The sequence below is a fragment of the Triticum aestivum genome, chromosome 7A (assembly GCF_018294505.1).
Source record: "Triticum aestivum cultivar Chinese Spring chromosome 7A, IWGSC CS RefSeq v2.1, whole genome shotgun sequence".
NCBI lineage: Eukaryota > Viridiplantae > Streptophyta > Magnoliopsida > Poales > Poaceae > Triticum > Triticum aestivum.
The window spans coordinates 7,898,717-7,907,614 of record NC_057812.1 but is presented as its reverse complement, the minus strand read 5'-3'; the positions used below and the strand labels follow the sequence as shown (position 1 = coordinate 7,907,614).

The following is an 8,898-nucleotide window of genomic DNA, read 5'->3' as shown; positions in this document are numbered from 1 at the left end:
GAAAAACCACCGTTGGGTTGTAGGACCTAATCAGGTCATGAAGCTCGCCAACTGTCGAGTCCAACCCCAACCCTCGACAGTTCCAGGCCAAAATATTTATTGGTCCCGGCGGCCCTGCTCCCCAGGGACCGCCGATGTATCATCAGGCTCAGAGATGCGGTCAAACACTGTAGACGTTTTCCGCCTAGTCTCATGAATGAACACATCTTGGTTGCACTGTCTGCTATTATTCCCTTTTGCTACCCAGTGTTGTCTTGGCCTCCTCTTTCTATCCCCAGGGTGGTTTTGGAACTGATTCTGCTTGGGTTGATATTCAGCATAATCAGCTCGCGGGCGCCTAAAATAGTGATCAGGGCGCCTCTCCCTTTCTTTGACCTGACAAGAACTACTAGCCCCATCATACATTTGGGACTCATATCTCTTCCTCAGCTCCTGCCTCATATCCATTTGCCTAGCTCTCAGCTCGTTCCTCAGATCTTTTTCTTTCTTTCTCTCCAGGTCATCTCATAGATCCTTTCCTTTCCGGTCAGTGCGTCTCTCTTCAGCCGGCCAGTGCCGCTGTTTATTTGGGCTACTCACCTCCTCAAAACCCTGCATGCCGTCCTCGCCAGTGTGAGAAACAGTCGAGCCTTGATCATTAAACTCTCTACGCAAATTCCTTTTTGTCGGTAGATCACACACATAACCCTTCCTATTCCTCCCCAGCTTTCCCTCGCTCGAATGTGCGCTATTAAAGCTTTTGCCTGCTATTTGCACCACCTCTATGTTGTCCCTCCTTGACATACGAAGAGCGACCCGGCGACGCCCGGAGCCACTCTCGCCATTGCATGTCCGAACTGACCGGGGGGACACAGCCTTCCCTACCATGCACCAGTCTACCACAATCAAAGCAAAAATGAGGAATCTTCTCATACTCAAAGTCAAACCACGTTTCAGAATTTTCCTTCAAATTGAAGCCCCTAACAAGTGGCTCAAAGATTGACAGTTTTGTACGAACCCTTAGGCCCCGCTTGGAATGTTGTTTTTCTGCCACCCCTGTAACATTTTACACCTGTATTATACTAGTCTCAAACCGAATACATGCCACAGGGTTGTATTTCCATTCCGCTTCTAGCCTCCGCTTGGAATGTTGTTTTTCTGCCACCCCTGTAAGTTGGCTCCAGTTTCAATTCGGTTGTAAAATATACATGGCGCCCAAGTTGCAGCACTACATATATGTTCAAATATGCATGGCACCCAAATGTATAGCTTTTCAACAGCACAGACTTTCTAATACACACGTATAGAATTTTCAACAGCACAGACTGCACTTCCACACAAATTGCACAGGTATAAAATGAGCTAAAATTTTGATTTATATAACAATACAACCACATCAAAAAAAGGATAATATTTTTGCAATCATCCATTTGAACATAGTTCCGATAACTCATAGTGCTCAAAGTCAGTAGTTTAAATTACAAATTTATCGAGGCATACTTGTCTCGTCTCGTCCGCATGCTACATAACCAAATTTATTGAGGCAATTGTTCAACCATTGTGCGCTTAGACATAAAATATTTCAGGAACATTATTGATTGCTTCATGGACTCGGGTAATCATAGAATCATGTGAAAGGACATCCTGAAAAGAAAAAAATTGAAAAACATTAGCTATGTAAGAACACTTTGTGCTCTATGAAGGATACCAGCCACACATGTCAAGAACAACCATGTATGTCAAAAAGATTAGCACAAAATCCTGAATTACCAAGGGGAGCCAGATGGTACAAGGTAGCCATAGCATGTCACTAAATTTAAAGAAACCATATTATTTTTCAAAAAACACCGATATGAAGAGACAACATGGCAGCAATATAAACAACATCTTAAATAAGAAAAGATGTTCTAGACAGCAGCAGGTCTATATGATTTTGAATGCAAAAATGATAGCTCCAAGAATTGCAAGTTCTCAACACAGGTCTATTGTGGATAATAACAAACATGTCCAGAATATTATGTTACTCCCTCCCACTAGCGGAGCCTCGTTGAGGCCAAAGGGACTCCAGGAGCAAGCAAGGTATGCTTCACCTAATGGAAATAAAAGGAGCACAGACAATACCTTTGATCAGAGCACCAGATTGATTGAAGGAATACCGCCAGATGAAAACCGAGCTGCAAAGGAATACTCACTCAACTAAGCCTTACAAACTTATCTTTAGTGGAGAGAAGAAATGCAGAAAACCAAGATAATGGTACTTACAAGGAGGAGGCCGAGGACTAATCTTGTCGACTTCCTTCTTTAGCCACATACCCCGCAATCTTGAGTTGTAACCCAGGAAAATCTCACGATTTGCTGCATCCTTGAAAACATCAGAGGCAAAGATTTTGACCTGGTCGGGAACATCATCCATGTCATTCAAGACCTGCAAGCATTCTGTAATTGAGGGTTGTTTTCCTTGCTGTGACACTTTTTTTCTTCTTGGAAGCTTGATCTTTCTTGAAATTCACATAAGCCATCATGGAATCGTCAAGCCGCTGTACAGATGTGGCACCTTTTTTTTTCTTAGTTTTTTTCCCTTTCGCACTTGATTCACTTATTTGTGGTTGATCGCCATCAGCATCTTCACTGCCTAATTCTTCCTCGTCATTGACAGTGTTCTCTCTTTCATCCACATCATCTAATGTAGGAGTATCATTGATGTCAATTATTGAAGAAGTCCTTACGTTGTCATCTCTTCCATGTCTTGTATTTTTCTTGCTAGTGCTTGCAACCATCTTATCCTTCGCTCCAAAGTTGCTACCTGTTTTTGTGCCAATCGGAGGCTTCCTTGATGTGAGGCAATGTCTTCCTTGCGCAATGTGTCCTTCATAGAGCACACCCAATGCCTCGTACAATGGAAAGCTCTTTCCTTCATACATTTTGAGCTTTGGGTCCTCCTACATAATTAATAGAAAGGTGTGAGCAGATCATGCATAGGCATGAAAAGTTCATGCACATATAAGGAAATCAAAAGTTAGAAGGAATAAAAACTTACTGCAATGATCTCTTCCCATTTTTCAGGCGTGGTGTTGATCACACATGCAATATCATTCCATGATATTCCAGAGCGGTTGACTATCAACTTGATATTTTTGTAGTGCTTTTTCAACTGAGCTTCCTTATCTTGAACCTGATCCTTGGTAAACCTTGCCTCTGGATATAAATTGTTCAGTTCCTTGACAACTTGATTCCATCCTTCGGTAGTCCACCCATTTTGGCCACGGTAATGAGATAGATTGTACTCTGTAAGTACCTCCACGAGACCTTTCTCATACCTTGCTGTCCACTTAGCCCTATTTTGCGTCATATTGAACCTATGACAATGTAACTTTAGCAATAAATCAATACAAGAATCTGATCACATTAAGCAACATAAGAATATGAAAATCCAACATCACATTAAGAAATATAAGAATCTGAAAATGCAAAATCACATCAAGTAATATGAAATGAAACATTAACATAACTCAAATGTTGCTAATATATAGGATCGATCCTAATAACATAACTCAAATGTCATCCTTACATAACTCAAATGAAACATTAACATAACTCAAATGTCATCTTTATATCTCAAATTCCACATCACTACAATAAATTACTTTGACAGAATAAAAACTTAAATTATTAGCTAGTAGATCTCCGTGACGATCTTTCACTTCGAATTCTTTGATAGTCCGCCCACATCCTGTTGGCAATTTCATCTCTCATAGAATTACCAAGGTCCCTTTGATTGCTTGAGGATGTAGGAACATGTCGAGGTCTGTCATCTCCATCAGGAAGAGTGACAAATAGAAGAGGGTCAATTTGCATTTGTTGCGTATCTAGCCATTGTTCATCACCTCTGTGACTCCGGATTATATTGTGAAATACAGCTGCCGCCATAGGAATCTTGACTTGAGTGTCAATTGGGTAACGTGTGCCAACTTTTAAAATAGGAAATCGCATTTTCCATACACCAATAGTACGCTCTATATGGTTCCGTAGACGGGCATGCCTTAGATTGAATAGTTCTTTGGGGTTCTTTGGACGAGGGCCACCTCTACCGAAATCTTTTAGTTGGTAACGAACTCCACGGTACGGAGCTAGAAACTGTGGTGTGTTTGCGTAGCCTCCGTCAACCAAATAATACTTGCCCGGAGGTACATGGAAGCCCGATTGAATAGCAGATTTCAATACTCCGGCATCTAAGGCAGACCCCTCCCAACCAGCTGACACATAAACAAAGTTGAGATCGAAGTCGCAGGCGACCATCACATTTTGGGAGAGGGTCCCCTTTCTATTCCTGTATGGAGCAGCCTCGTTGGATGTTATGGTCATGGGAACATGAGTCCCATCTATTGCCCCTAGGCAGTTCTGCATTAAACAAGCTATGGTTACTATGTGTTATACTAAGGGGGGGATATAAATTCCTAAAGTACATAGCAAGGGATGGCGTGTACCTCAAAGAAAGGCGAAAACTGGGGATTTGTTGATATTTTCCAATGAGTATCTAGCGAACTATGCTTGATAAGGTCAAATGCCAATGATCTCATAGCGTTGAAGCATCCATTGATATGCCTATGCACCGTTTCAGGACTGTGCTGAAACCTATCAGTCAACGTACGATAACTCGCATTCCTGGATAGCATGTACATAAACATCCCTAGTTGCTCTTCAACACTGACTCCTTTTAAATTTTTTAGAAGATTTTTGGATCTAAGATGGTCACATAGAAGTTGGAAGATATGGGATTCCATCCTAAGAATATCAAGGCACCGTTGAGGGTGGCCATCCAATATTTCTCGGATATACTTAGCTCCCGTAAGAATGGATGTGTTCACTGGAATCTTTTCCCTCCTAGAAGATATACAATATATTGTCGGGAAGACAAGAAACATCATCTCCTCCTCCTCCTCCTCCTCCTCAGAATCAGTACATGACTCATATCCATCATCATGGTTACTCGTATCCATTATCTAGCGAGAAGAGATTACAAAATAAATACCGCAACTCTCCTTCAAAGTAAACACAATAGTATATATAATCTATGTTATGACATTGGAATAAAAGGAGCACTAGCACATCAAGATAACGAGATTAGTGTAACATGAAAAGATATTACCATACTTTTATTGATTGATGTAACGGTTGAGTATAGATGTATATAGACAAGCACATGCGCAAAACAATGAAGAATAAATCAGTGACACACACACAAGCTGGACTGAATGCTTTTGAGTTTATTAAGTACCTTCAGTTCTGAGCTTTAAATGTCAAAAGAGCTTCACAGAATCTTGAATCCTCCAAATCACTCTTAACAGTTCTGCATTGCACAAAGGCAGCAATGAGCCAATGATATCAGTAGCAATAATATGTGCTGCAGTTATATAACTTATCAAACAGGCCCAACTTAGTTAGCATTCTATCTGCACAACTGGACAAAGAAAACAGATGAACTATTCATAAACCCATGGAAGTTTATTGGACCCTGTTCATAAACAAATCATTGGACCATTGTTCATCTGTTTGTTTATCAGTATTTCTAGGTTTACATCAATCTGAACTTCGACAGCAGCTAACGAACTGAATTCTTGTGAAACTTTGGCAGCAGCTGTTAACTGGCAGGAGGGTTCGGGCTAATCATGACCAAGCAGGACGGCCCCGTCGCCAAGGAGTACTCCGCCGCCGGTTGAACGGGGAAGGGGCAGGGAGGGATGGCAGAGGAGGAGGAGGAGGAAGAGGGAGGATACCTTGGTGGAGCAGAGGAGGATGAGCGATTCGCCGTCACGGTCAGGTCACGGCTGCCGGCTAACGTCGCCGTCGCGGCCAGGAGCGAGTCGCCGTCACTGTCGCGGCCAGGAGCGAGTCGCCGTCACCGTCGCGGCCAGGAACGAGTCGCCGTCGTCGGCGCGCCTAACCCCCGTCGTGGCCACCGTCTTCTGCGCCTCACCACGTCGCCGTCGCGAACGCCGTTGCTTGACCACCTCGTGGACACCAGCGCCGGCGCCTCCCGGCGGCGCAACTCGATCTAGGTCTCGAGTGAGAGGCGAGGTGGGGAAAAACGACGGCCTCTGGTCTGTATCGGATACCGGCCTGATACGGGTGTACGAGAAAACCAGTGTAAAACTTACAGCCCAAAAACGACATGCCAAGCACCAACGACAGGCCCGTCCGTTTTTATTTTACAGAGGTATATTTTACAAGTGTATTGGGCCCTAAAACGAGGAACCAAGCGGGGCCTTAGGTGTATTCCTTTAGCAAACCCATCTTTCTCAACGTCAACTCGCACCCTCTTGCCCAACCAATTCCCCAGCGCCTCCCCGAAAGCCTTAGAGCGCCTGCCCAGAGGGAGATCCGTCACTCTAACCCAAACATCCACCGAATGAAAACTCATCTCTGACGGACGTATGCTGCCTTCATAATCCTTAAGCACCAAGACGTTGAAGTCAAATTGTCATGGACCGTTATTCAGAGCATGCTTCCAATCCCCTTCGCTACCAAAATAGACTACAAACTTATTCTCTCCAATGTCGCTGAACTTGGCCTCCCGATGCAGACCCCATGCTCTTGAGCGGTACTACATGTTTTTTGTTTTTTTAGCAAATCCGAGCGGTAATTTTCTTTTCTTTTTTGAGATTATTTTTCCGGGCAAATTGAGAGCTTTATTGAATAAAAGTGTTCGTCGAACAGTCCGTCAATAGGTTACTGATCAAGAAGCTATAAGTACTATCGATCCAGCTTTCGGTCACGTCAATCGTGCAAGCATGCTTAGCACAGATGTGAGCAGGACCATTGGCTGATCTTACAATATGACCAATAACAAAAGAATTGAAACTAGCAATAAGCTCTCCAATTTCTAATAAGATAGGAGTCACGATTGAGCAGGAGTCGTCACGAGTGGTCCAGAGGTTGGCGACCTCCAGGCAATCCGTCTCCAAAGATGATGTTCGATAAACCTCTCAAGCTTGCGAAGATAACGCCGTCGCGCACTGCCATCGCCTCAGCTATAAGAGGATCCGTAATTCCAGGGTAAGGTTTTCTCCATGTCCCCCATAAAAGAGCTAGGAGAGCAAGCAACACTGCCAACTCCTCCTTCGCCTTCTTCAAGCTTGATTGCAGCGTATGTGTTGATCATGACAAAACCTGAATCAGGGGGATTCCATCCATGACCCGGCAACACTAGGGCATGCTGACGGGGTACATATAAGAGAGCAAGGGCCTACTTGTTGGGAAATGTAGCATGGAAAACAAAAAAAAAAATTCTACGCTCACGCAGTGATCTATCCATGGAGATGCATAGCAACGAGTGGGAGAGTGTGTCTACGTATCCTCGTAGACCGTAAGCGGAAGCATTTCACAACGTAGTTGATGTAGTCGAACTTTCTTCGTGCTCCACCGATCGAGTATCGAACGTATGACACCTCCAAGTTCTGCACACATTCAACTCGATGACGCCCCTCGCCTTCTTGATCCAGCAAGGTGTCGAGGTAGTAGATGAGTTTCGTCAGCACAACGGTGTGGTGATCGTGATGGTGAAGTGATTCACGCAGGGCTTCGCCTAAGCACCGCAAGCATATGACCGGGGGTGTAAACTATGGAGGGGACGCCGCACACGCCAAACAATTGATAGTGTGTTTTAGGCGCCCCCTTCCCCACATATATATAGGTGGGAGGGGAGGAGAGGTAGCCAGGGGGCACCCCAAGTAGGATCTGAATCCTACTTGGAGTTTCCCCAAGTGGTGCCCCCTTTCCTTTTTTTACTGGGGAAGAAAGGGAAGGGGGAAGAGAGAAAGGAAGGAGGGGGGGGGGGGGGGCGAACCCCCCTTTTTCCTTCTCCAATTCGGCCACATGCCATGGGGGGTGGGAGGGGGCGTCACCCCTTGTGGCCTGATTTGCTCCCCTCTTATGGCCCATATCTTCCCCCGGTACTCCGATAAATACCCGATACACTCCGGAACACTTTCGGTGTCCGAATATTATCATCCTATATATCATTCTTTACCTCTCAACCATTTAGAGACTCCTTGTCATGTCCATGATATCATCCGGGACTCCGAACAACATTCGGCGACCAAATCATATAACTCATATAACATTGTATCGTCAACGAACGTTAAGCATGCGGACCCTACGGGTTCGAGAACTATGTAGACATGACCAAGACACCTCTCCGGTCAATAACCAATAGTGGAACCTGGATGCCCATATTGGCTCCTACATATTCTACGAATATTTTTATCGGTCGAGCCGTTATGACAACATACGTAATTCCCTTTGTCCATCGGTATGTTACTTGCCCGAGATTCGATCGTTGGTATCTCTATACCAAGTTCAGTCTCGTTACCGGCAAGTCTCTTTACTCGTTCCGTAATACATCACCTTGTGACTAACTCCTTAGTCGTTTGCTTGCAAGCTTATGATGTGTATTACCGAGAGGGTCCAGAGATACCTCTCCGATACTCGGAGTGACAAATCCTAATCTCGATCTATGCCAACTCAACAAACACCTTCGGAGATACCTGTAGAGCATCTCTATAATCACCCAGTTATGTTGTGACGTTTGATAGCACACAAGGCATTCCTCCGGTATCCGGGAGTTGCATAATCTCATAGTCAAAGGAATAAGTATTTGACATGATGAAAGCAATAGCAATAAAACTGAACGATCATTATGTTAAGTTAACAGATGGGTCTTGTCCATCACATCATTCTCCTAATGATGTGATCCCTTATCAAATGACAACTCATGTCCATGGTTAGGAAACCTTAACCATCTTTGATCAACGAGCTAGTCTAGTAGAGGCTCACTAGGGACATGGTGTTTGTTTATGTATTCACACATGTATTTAAGTTTTCGATCAATACAATTCTAGCATGAATAATAAACCTTTATCA

General features: G+C 44.1%; 1 long non-coding RNA gene across 2 annotated transcripts; it reads right to left on the bottom strand.

The window, feature by feature from the left end:
- Positions 1-1,377: 1,377 nt before the first annotated feature.
- On the bottom strand, positions 1,378-6,047 carry LOC123152396 (uncharacterized). 2 transcript variants are annotated; one of them, XR_006476158.1, is made up of 6 exons: positions 5,754-6,047; positions 5,255-5,326; positions 3,017-3,349; positions 2,242-2,918; positions 2,101-2,153; positions 1,378-1,623 (listed from the first exon to the last, which is right to left on the bottom strand). It is a non-coding gene; the product is annotated as an uncharacterized lncRNA (long non-coding RNA). The 2 variants fall into 2 exon arrangements; XR_006476159.1 differs by having other exon boundaries at positions 3,017-3,335.
- Positions 6,048-8,898: the final 2,851 nt, after the last annotated feature.